At 45.9% G+C, this 10547-nt stretch overlaps 1 pseudogene; it reads right to left on the bottom strand.

The window, feature by feature from the left end:
* Nucleotides 1-2796: 2796 nt before the first annotated feature.
* LOC141552546 (pre-mRNA cleavage complex 2 protein Pcf11 pseudogene) lies at nt 2797-9583 on the bottom strand (annotated as a pseudogene).
* Nucleotides 9584-10547: the final 964 nt, after the last annotated feature.

Genomic DNA, 10547 nt, shown 5'->3' with positions numbered 1-10547 from the left:
TTCTCTGCATGTGGCAGAGGCAGGCAGGCCCTTCCAGAGGCATTTGAATTGACCTCTTTGTCATCCTGTGACAGACGGGAGAGGAGGGGTCCTCAAGGAGCAGGAGACAGCCTGCTCATCAGGAAGAAGAAACAATAACATTAAGGACTTGAGGGGTTTAAAAACAGATGTGAAAGTCCCTTGTCCCTGTTTCTCATTTTCCTCACCTGCACAATGAGCCGGAGAAAGAAATGGGAAACCTTCAGCTCTCATTATGGTACATGAGGGACAAAGCATTTTCTTCTTTGTTCATGCTCATGATCCTCATGAAGCACGATTTGTCATTTGCTCTGATCCCATTTGGGGTTTTCTCGGTGGAGATCTCGGGGGGCTTTGCCATTTCCAGCTCATTTCACAGATGAGGAAACCGAGGAGAACAAGGTGGAGAGACTTGCCCAATATCACACAGCTACTAAGCGTCAGAAGCCAGAATTGAATTCGGGAAGATGAGCCTCCCTGCCTCCAGTCTCTGTCTACTGTGGAGCCCCATAGAGGCCCAGGGTGGAGTTTACTGACCCCCTTTTGAGAGACGGGGAAATTGAGGACTAACTCTGACACTCTCCATCTTTCTGCTAACTCTTCTGGATTTGTGCCTGCCAGGAAAAGTCAGATGGCTGCTTACAGATGTAAGAATTTATTTCTTATCCCCTGAGGGGGAGGATCCCCCTCCTCAGCATGATGTCTTTTTTAGAATCTGTGCCACATTAAAGAGTGCGCCCCCAGCCCCATCTTCCCCAGCCCTTGGGCTCTGTCACCCTCCAGCCAGACCCAGCTCTCATCAGGGCCTGGGTCTAAACTCCTTTGCAAAGATGCAGTTTCCTGCCCTTGGAAGCCAATTTCTTCCCTCTCTCTCCATCTTCTGTTCCAAGACCTTCCAGCTCTGCTGTTCTGTATCCCGGAGGTTCTATGTCCATGGATGAGCCCATGTGGCGAGCCTTCCTTCTCATGGACGGAGGATCCATTTGGGGCTCCCGGGGAGGACATTGTGTGAGGTGCTGCTTGAGGGCGGGTCCTTGGGCCAACCCAAATAGATCTGTGCACTGAGCCAGCTTGGGAGCGAGCCAGGGTGGGATCCAACATAAATGGCAGGTCCAAATTCTCAGAGAACAAGAGGAGTCCAAGTCAGAAGGCCCAGATTGGACGTGAGAAAGAACAAAGGACCCCAGACCTGCCACAGTCTTGGGCCAGTCCTGTCAACATCTCTATAGGGCCGAAGTCTCTTTTGGACAGCCTCGGGCACTTTTTGTGGTTCTAGGTCTCTGGTTGGCCTGAGGTTTGATTGGTCTTTCCCAGTCCTGCAAATGCCTCTGTGGGGCCAAAGTCTCCTTTGGATAGCCCCAGCCAGTTCTCCAGGTTCAAGGTTTCTGGTCTACCTAGATTTGATGGGTCTTTCCCAGATGGACAGCTGGGCAAGCAAGCTCTGTCCTTGAGAACATACAACTTCACCCTCATTTTCTTCCTCCCAGTCTCAAGAATCCCTTCCTGCTCAGAAGGCCGCTCCCAGGCTCCCCCTCACCAAGCTGGACACCAGGTGTCTGTGACGTCCCGGGCAGGACCCCGCCCACTGACTGAGAGAAGTAGAGGAGGCCGGATCTGGGTGGGACCGTGAAAGGCACAATGAATGTTAGAGCCGGAGGTTGGCGCATCCAGCTGCACCAAGGGATTCTGGAGGAAATTCCCAACCAAGGCAGTGAGGAGCTGGTGTGAGGACACCCGAGGACCGCAGGTTTGGGGGGAACCGTAACTTCTAAGAGCACCCTGGAGCCGATCCAGAAGAAGCAGCTGGCTGCAGCACTGCCCTGGATCTCTCTGTTTGCCCAGGAGACTGCCCCTGACCCTGGTGAGGAGAGCTGGCTCAGGGAAGGGCTCCCTGGGACCCAAGGGAGAAGGAAGAGGCAAGGGAGAGGAGTGGGGTGCTGGGCCAGGAGCCGGCTCATGGGGATGGCCTGGATAGCCTTGAAAGGATGCTCTCACCCTCCCCCTCCAGTTGTAGTTCCTAGGGAACCAAGTGCCTAGTTTGGTTCTCCCCAGGGGTACTTCTCAGCTCCCAGTCTAGGAGGCAGTGGCCTTCCTTCTCAGAGCATAAAGGCTTGAGAAAACCTCCTCAGAGGAGGGGAAGCCCCCATTGAAAGGGAGCCTGAAATTCTTTTTTTTTTTTTTTTTAATCTAGACTTTACTATTTCAGAAAGGCCCTGCAGTGCTGATTATCCCCTTTTGAAGGATGAAAATTATCTTAAGGTTTGTTTGGTTATTGTTCTTTTCTTTTTTAATCATGGGAGGCTTCTAGTTAAAAAAAAAATTCTACGCTGAGGTTGCTATTTAATTCCACCCAATACTACGTACAGAAACACTGTCTTTAGTGTTGATGTGCATAAACATTCCCAAACCCTGGATAGCAAAAATATTTTTATTTATAATTTACAGTTCCATAAGTGAAAATTATACATATTTTACACATACACTTTCATTTTGTTACATTTGCATGCATCTACAGAAATTTCACACAACGAGCACTTGAAACTATGCAGGCAGTAGGAAATACAAATACTAAAATGTATTTATTAACCAAATGATAGCTAATTACCCTGCCTCACCTAAGTAATTCCTGTATATACACATATATAGATAGATAGAGATGTAGATAGATAGAGATATACATACACATGTATAAAAATTCTCCCCCTTCTAGATTAAACTATAACACAGCAGCTCCTTTTTGTATTTTTTTTTTAAAGAAAACCATGCCTCTTATTTTATTTAAACTGACTCAACTTTATCAGATTCTGTTTTAATTTCAGTAGGTGAATCTACGCTATCATCTGTACAAGCTGGTGTGATATCAACTGGTTCTTCTTTAACTTTGGAACTGTCACAAGGTTCCTGCAATTTTTTTTTTGACAATGTTCAAGGGATTTTCAACAAAATCCCTTAAACATTGTCAAAAAAAGAATACTTGCTGGGAGTTGGTGTACAATCAAATGAAGATGTATTTTAATAATCTTCATAACATGATGGATGGTAAATCTTTCCATCTACTCGGATAGCATTTTTAAGATGCCATTCCTCTTTCTCTTCATCCCAGTATTGATCAAATTGTTCCTGACATATTTCACAGCTCTCAACTGTCCCAGCGGGTCCAGCAGGGACACTCTGAAACTCCTTTTCTTTAGCAGCTTCTTGGTTTTTCAACAGAACCTCTTCATGTAGTTTTTCAAAAACCTGGCTCTTTGCATGTTCCTCATCAGCTATTTCCTCAAATTCTATCCAGTCCGTTAGACTACAGTACCACCTCCTATGTGTAACTTTTCTGCTAACATCCTTTTCAGCTCGATTTTGTCGGTAATGCCAGTCCAAGTGGTGTGCATAATCGTCAGCCTGGGATGTAAACCTCAGTCCACAAGAAGAACACTGGATACCAGTATACAGGCAGTTTATAACACTAGCATAACGCTGTTTCAATTCTTCAACTGTGAAATTAGTGAGGTCAGGAACATCTTGATGTTCACTTGGAGCTTCTCCTTTTTCCTCAGGAGGAGGCTGTGCAGCAACGTCATTTCCTTGAGTTGTTGCTGAATCAGGTTGGGATAATTTCAGTATTCCTGCTTTTAGCAGTTTTGAGAAGAGTTCATGCACATCAACCTGGCTGAGATGATTATCAGGATATGCTCTTGGAAGAGCACCTGCTGGATTCTGAACAAAAGCACCAGGATTTTGTGCATGAACTGGTAAAAACTGCTGTCCTTGTCCCAAAGATACAGGCTGAGTAACTCCAGAGACAAGCTGCTGAGATGGCTGAATATTCCCAAGTGCAGTTGGTGTGGGCAGATTACTAAAGTTTCCATACTGAGGACCCTGAGGATTCTTTTCCTCAAGATAATGTCCAGATGCTCTGTTCAGTGGATTTGAGAACTTTTGCGCTCCAGGGCCATGTGGTCCATCAAAATTTGGTTCCTGAGGTGTATCAAACATTTGCTCATGTCTTTGGAACTGTCTTCCTTGCGATGGTGCATTCAACGCACTGTTAGGAGGGTCATTATATGGGCCAGTGTGACTAAAAGAGTCACTGTCATCAAGTCTCTGTGAAGGATGATTGTCAAACCTTGCACCTTGAAGACCAAGAGGAATATCAAATCTTGATGCTTGCAGGTGTTGTGGACCATCAAATCCCTGAGGCCCCAATCTTGGTTGTACCTGCTGACCAGGTGGCCCATCAAACCTTTGTGGGCCCTGTTGACCAGGAGTTCTTTCAAACTCAGGACCATATTGACCGTGCAAGCCCTTAGATCTTGGCAAGAGATATGGTTGACCTGGCTGACCATCAAATCTTGAAACATGACACCCCTCAAATCTTGGACCACCTTGGCCTAATGGTCCTTCAAATCTCATACTACCTCCTTGTACAGAAGGACCCTCAAATCTCATTCTACCACCTTGCTGGAGCAAAGGGCCTTCAAATATGATTCTACCACCTGGCTGACCATGGGGTCCCTCAAACCTAATTCTGCTTCCTGATGCACTATGGCTCCCCTCAAATCTCATTCCACCTACAGGCTGACAATGACGTCCCTCAAATCTAAGACCACCCACATTCTGGCCATCAGGGCCCTCAAACCTCAAACCACCTGTGGGACCCTCAAACTGCAAACCAACAGCTCCTTTAAACCTTAAGCCACCTCCTCCTGCCTGTTTAAGTGGCCTTTTAAACCTCAAAGGAGTCCCTCCTGGTCTTTGAGGACCTTCAAATCTCAAAGGGCACCCACTTTCTAGCTGACCTTGTGGTCCTTCAAACCTCATGGGCCCCCCTCCCCCCCTCTGTCCTGGTGAGCCTTGAAACCGAACAGAAGCGGGTGTTGGAGGTCCATCAATTCTCGGGTTGGGCTTATTAGGTCCTTCAAAAATCCTTTTAGTTGGGCCATCTGCCCTTGCTACAGATGGCCTAGAAGCTCCATCAAATAATCGTCTATCTTCAAGTAATGCTGTGAGTCTCTGCTTTTTTGTATTCTTGTATGCTTGAATATCTTGATGCCGGGCTGCCTGCAAATGTTTTCTCTGAGTCTTCATATCTAGGTCTCTTAAGTGCAAAACGCTCACTGAATGGAGACCTTTGCTCTTCTGAGGGTGCAGGGTTCAAGTCCCCGTTCAGGTGCCAAAAGAGAAAGGTCCGGGCTAGCTCAGTCTGAAGGGCTCAGAATCAGCCTTTGTCAGGATGAGCCAAAGTCTTTGCCCCACGTTGGGCGCCAATTGTAATGTTCTGAGAGGCTCTCAGTTGAAATCCTCTGAGAATCCTTTTCTCTGATAGCAGGTTTCTTGGGAGGGTTCTGGAGCCTCTAGCCAGAGTGAAGGTAGAATCTGGAATCCTCTTCTCCCTGAATCCTGGCTTTGAATCTCCTCCAGCTTCCCTGAAGGTTCTCCCAGTCTAGAGTGACTCTCAGACTCAATGTTGCCTTCTTTTATGCTAGCAGAGAATGGGCTTGGGAGAACTCCCAGGGGCTTGTGGGAACTCCTTCAGCCAATGAACTTGCTCCCTTTGAAGGTGTAAACTCCCTTTGGAGGTGTAAACTCCCTTTGGAGGTGTAAACTCCCTTTGGAGGTGTAAACTCCTTTTCAGAAGTCTAAAGGTGTAAACTCCTAAAGGTGTGAACTCTGAGCTAGAGAATTGTTTAGACAACCTGAGTTATCACCTTGTAATCCTAACACCACCCCATCCAATCTTTTGCCAGAACCTGTCAGTTTTACCCTTGTAACACCTCTTAAATATCCTTAGTATCTTTTTTTAAAAATTAATTTTATATTTATAATTTTTTGACAGTATATATCATGAGTAATTTTTTTATAACATTATCCTTTGTATTCATTTTTCCAAATTTTCCCCTCCCTCCCTCTACTCCCTCCCCTACATGACAGGCAATCCCATACATATTAAATGTGTTACAGTATAACCTAGGTACAATATATGTGTGCAAATCCAATTTTCTTGTTTCATGGTAAGAATTGGATTCCGAAGGTATAAGTAAGCTGGGTAGATAGACAGTATTGCTAATAGTTTACATTCACTTCCCAGTGTTCCTTCTCTGGGTGTAGCTATTTATGTCCATCATTGATCAACTGGAAGTGAGTTGGATCTTCTCTATGTTGAAGATATCCACTTCCATCAGAATTCGTCCTCATACAGTATTGTTGTTGAAGTGTACAGCGATCTTCTGGTTCTGTTCATTTCACTCAGCATCAGTTGATGTAAGTCTCTCCAGGCCTCTCTGTATTCCTCCTGCTGGTCATTTCTTACAGAACAATAATATTCCATACCCTTCATATACCACAATTTACCCAACCATTCTCCAATTGATGGACATCCATTCATTTTCCAGTTTCTGGCCACTACAAAAAGGGCTGCCACAAACATTTTGGCACATACAGGTCCCTTTCCCCTCTTTAGTATTTCCTTGGTATATAAGCCCAATACTAGCACTGCTGGATGAAAGGGTATGCACAGTTTGATAACTTTTGGCGCATAGTTCCAGATTGCTCTCCAGAATGGCTGGATTCTTTCACAACTCCACCAGCAATGTATTAGCATCCCAGTTTTCCCACATCCCCTCCAACATTCATCAGTATTTGTTCCTGTCATCTTAGCCAATCTGACAGGTGTGTAGTGTTATCTTGGAGTTGTCTTAATTTGCATTTCTCTGATCAGCAAGATTTGGAACACTCTTTCATATGAGTGGATATAATTTCAATTTCATCATCTGAGAATTGTCTGTTCATATCCTTTGACCATTTATCAATTGGAGAATGGTTTGATTTCTTATAAATTAGGGTCAGTTCTCTATAGATTTTGGAAATGAGGCCTTTATCAGAACCTTTAACTGTAAAATTTTTTTTCCGAGTTTGTTACTTCCCTTCTAATCTTGTTTGCATTAGTATTATTTGTACAGAAACTTTTTAGTTTGATGTAATCAAAATCTTCTATTTTGTGATCAATAATGATCTCTAGTTCTCCTCTGGTCATAAATTCCTTCCTCTTCCACAGGTCTGAGAGGTAGACTATTCTCTGTTCCTCTAATCTATTTATGATCTCATTCTTTATGCCTAAATCATGGACCCATTTTGATCTTATCTTAGTATGTGGTATTAAGAGTGGATCCATATCTAATTTCTGCCATACCAATTTCCAGTTTTCCCAAGAGTTTTTTTCAGATAATGAATTCTTATTCCAAATGTTGGTATCTTTGGTTTGTCAAACACTAGATTGCTATAGTTGTTAGGATTACAAGGTCTAATTACTAATAATGTCTGGAGAGTTCTCTGATGTTAGGTGAGAACTCAGGTTATGCAGTCATGTAGGTGTCTGCCTTAATCTTTGGCCAGTGACTGGGCCAATTGGCCCCTCTAATAACTGTACGATCTGGGTGTCACGTGTTCATGATCGGTCAGCTGCAAAATGGGGGAAATCTTATATGGATTTGAATAAGAACTTTAAAATTTCATATTAGCATTATAAGCTCGCTCATATCTAACAGGCCTGAGCTTCCAAATTATAGGAACTTGACCATTCCATGAACTCTGTATATTTTTGACACTAGATGCTGGGAACTAGCCATTCCTAGAGATGTTTGTGCTCCAGAGAAGAGTGGCTCCCTCCCTGGGCATAGACAATTAATAAAGAACTGTCAAGATACAGACGATATGGAACGAGTCAACTAGTGAAGCCCTCCTGTACCTCGCACCTGCACAGATGTATGTGCCAAACCCTTATATAAGTTTTTGGCAAAAATCCTTCTTTGTCTAAAGACCTATAAAAAGTCAGTGTCCCATACTATGACCGAGCCTCATCCGTGGGGAGGACGCTTCGCCCGGAAAAATCTTTACACAACTCAAGTTGAGAAGGCTGAAAAAGGGGGGCTCCCAGCCGTTTGATGATCTTGTATGTTCCCTTGAGTTGGTGATGTATTCTCTTCCTCTATCTGCTATAATTGTCATATTGTGAATTGTTCTTATTTCTATTTGGTTTTTTTTATGCAAATCTAAACTATCTATACTTTGTCTTATTTGATTAAAACTTTTTACTTTTACTTTTTAACTGAGCTTGAGAGTGTCATTTATAGGAGCAAATCCAAACTTTCTTTTAATATCACAATACAGGATTAAAGGAGATGCTCATCAGCAGAACTCTGGAAGTTGTGTGAGAAGTTTTGAACCTTAGGTGAGAGGGCAGAGAAGCCCAGGGATGCGGGTCTCAGAATGGGGTTCTCCTCACACATTCATGGGGAGTGGGGGGTGTGGAGACTACAGTTCTCTCCCTCTGTCTCTAACACAAGTTACCATAAGCCTAACTAAGCGTAAATCTATCCCTTCACTTAATTCATGTCATATAATGATCGATACCTAATGGGTTAATTAATCCCAACCTACAGGACTCCCATCTGGCAGCATCACCAGCAGCCGGGTTCTAGCGTACCCCACAAAGTCATCCTGAATACTTAGCAAAACCCACTGACCTGAGGAAAAAGTGAGAAGTAGCAGAAGTATTCTCCTGGCCCCTTTCTGCTTGTCAGCTTAAAACCTGACTTCTCACAGCTACAGTAAAGTGATTGATCTACTCTAGATGGCCGCTAGGGGATGCTGTAGTGCACAGAAAACTTGGCTTGGGCCTGGAAGACTCTTCCCCAGTTCAAATCTGGTCTCAGTCACTTCCTGGCCAGGTGACACTGGGAAAGTCCCTTGTCCCTGTTTCTCATTTTCCTCACCTGCACAATGAGCCGGAGAAAGAAATGGGAAACCTTCAGCTCTCATTATGGCACATGAGGGACAAAGCATTTTCTTCTGTGTTCATGCTCATGATCCTCATGAAGCACGATTTGTCATTTGCTCTGATCCCATTTGGGGTTTTCTCGGTGGAGATCTCGGGGGGCTTTGCCATTTCCAGCTCATTTCACAGATGAGGAAACCGAGGAGAACAAGGTGGAGAGACTTGCCCAATATCACACAGCTACTAAGCGTCAGAAGCCAGAATTGAATTCGGGAAGATGAGCCTCCCTGCCTCCAGTTTCCAGGCTGTCCACTGTGGAGCCCCAGAGAGGCCCAGGGTGGAGTTTACTGACCCCCTTTTGAGAGACGGGGAAATTGAGGACCAACTCTGACACTCTCCATCTTTCTGCTAACTCTTCTGGATTTGTGCCTGCCAGGAAAAGTCAGATGGCTGCTTACAGATGTAAGAATTTATTTCTTATCCCCTGAGGGGGAGGATCCCCCTCCCCAGCATGATGTCTTTTTTAGAATCTGTGCCACTTTAAAGAGTGCGCCCCCAGCCCCATCTTCCCCAGCCCTTGGGCTCTGTCACCCTCCAGCCAGACCCAGCTCTCATCAGGGCCTGGGTCTAAACTCCTTTGCAAAGATGCAGTTTCCTGCCCTTGGAAGCCAATTTCTTCCCTCTCTCTCCATCTTCTGTTCCAAGACCTTCCAGCTCTGCTGTTCTGTGTCCCGGAGGTTCTATGTCCATGGATGAGCCCACGTGGCGAGCCTTCCTTCTCATGGACGGAGGATCCATTTGGGGCTCCCCGGGAGGACATTGTGTGAGGTGCTGCTTGAGGGCGGGTCCTGGGGCCAACCCAAATAGATCTGTGCACTGAGCCAGCTTGGGAGCGAGCCAGGGTGGGATCCAACATAAATGGCAGGTCCAAATTCTCAGAGAACAAGAGGCGTCCAAGTCAGAAGGCCCAGATTGGGTGCGAGAAAGAACAAAGGACCCCAGACCTGCCACAGTCTTGGGCCAGTCCTGTCAACATCTCTATAGGGCCGAAGTCTCTTTTGGATAGCCTCGGGCACTTTTTGTGGTTCTAGGTCTCTGGTTGGCCTGAGGTTTGATTGGTCTTTCCCAGTCCTGCAAATGCCTCTGTGGGGCCAAAGTCTCCTTTGGATAGCCCCAGCCAGTTCTCCAGGTTCAAGGTTTCTGGTCTACCTAGGTTTGATGGGTCTTTCCCAGATGGACAGCTGGGCAAGCAAGCTCTGTTCTTGAGAACATACAACTTCACCCTCATTTTCTTCCTCCCAGTCTCAAGAATCCCTTCCTGCTCAGAAGGCTGCTCCCAGGCTCCCCCTCACCAAGCTGGACACCAGGGTGTCTGTGACGTCCCGGGCAGGACCCCGCCCACTGACTGAGAGATGTAGAGGACTTCGGATCTGGGTGGGCCCATGAAAGGCACAATGAATGTTAGAGCCGGAGGTTGGCGCATCCAGCTGCACCACGGGATTCTGGAGGAAATTCCCAACCAAGGCAGTGAGGAGCTGGTGTGAAGACTCCCGAGGACCGCAGGTTTGGGGGGAACCATAATTTCTAAAAGCAGCCTGGAGCCGATCCAGAAGAAGCAGCTGGATACAGCACTGCCCTGGATCTCTATGTTTGCCCAGGAGACTGCCCCTGACCCTGGCGAGGAGAGCTGGCTCAGGGAAGGGCTCCCTGGGACCCAAGGGAGAAGGAAGAGACAAGGGAGAGGAGTGGGGTGCTGGGCCAG

This window comes from Sminthopsis crassicaudata, chromosome 2 (assembly GCF_048593235.1).
Source record: "Sminthopsis crassicaudata isolate SCR6 chromosome 2, ASM4859323v1, whole genome shotgun sequence".
In the NCBI taxonomy this organism is placed as follows: Eukaryota; Metazoa; Chordata; class Mammalia; order Dasyuromorphia; family Dasyuridae; genus Sminthopsis; species Sminthopsis crassicaudata.
Note: the sequence above shows the minus strand (reverse complement) of the source record. Positions and strands in the feature narration are given on the sequence as shown.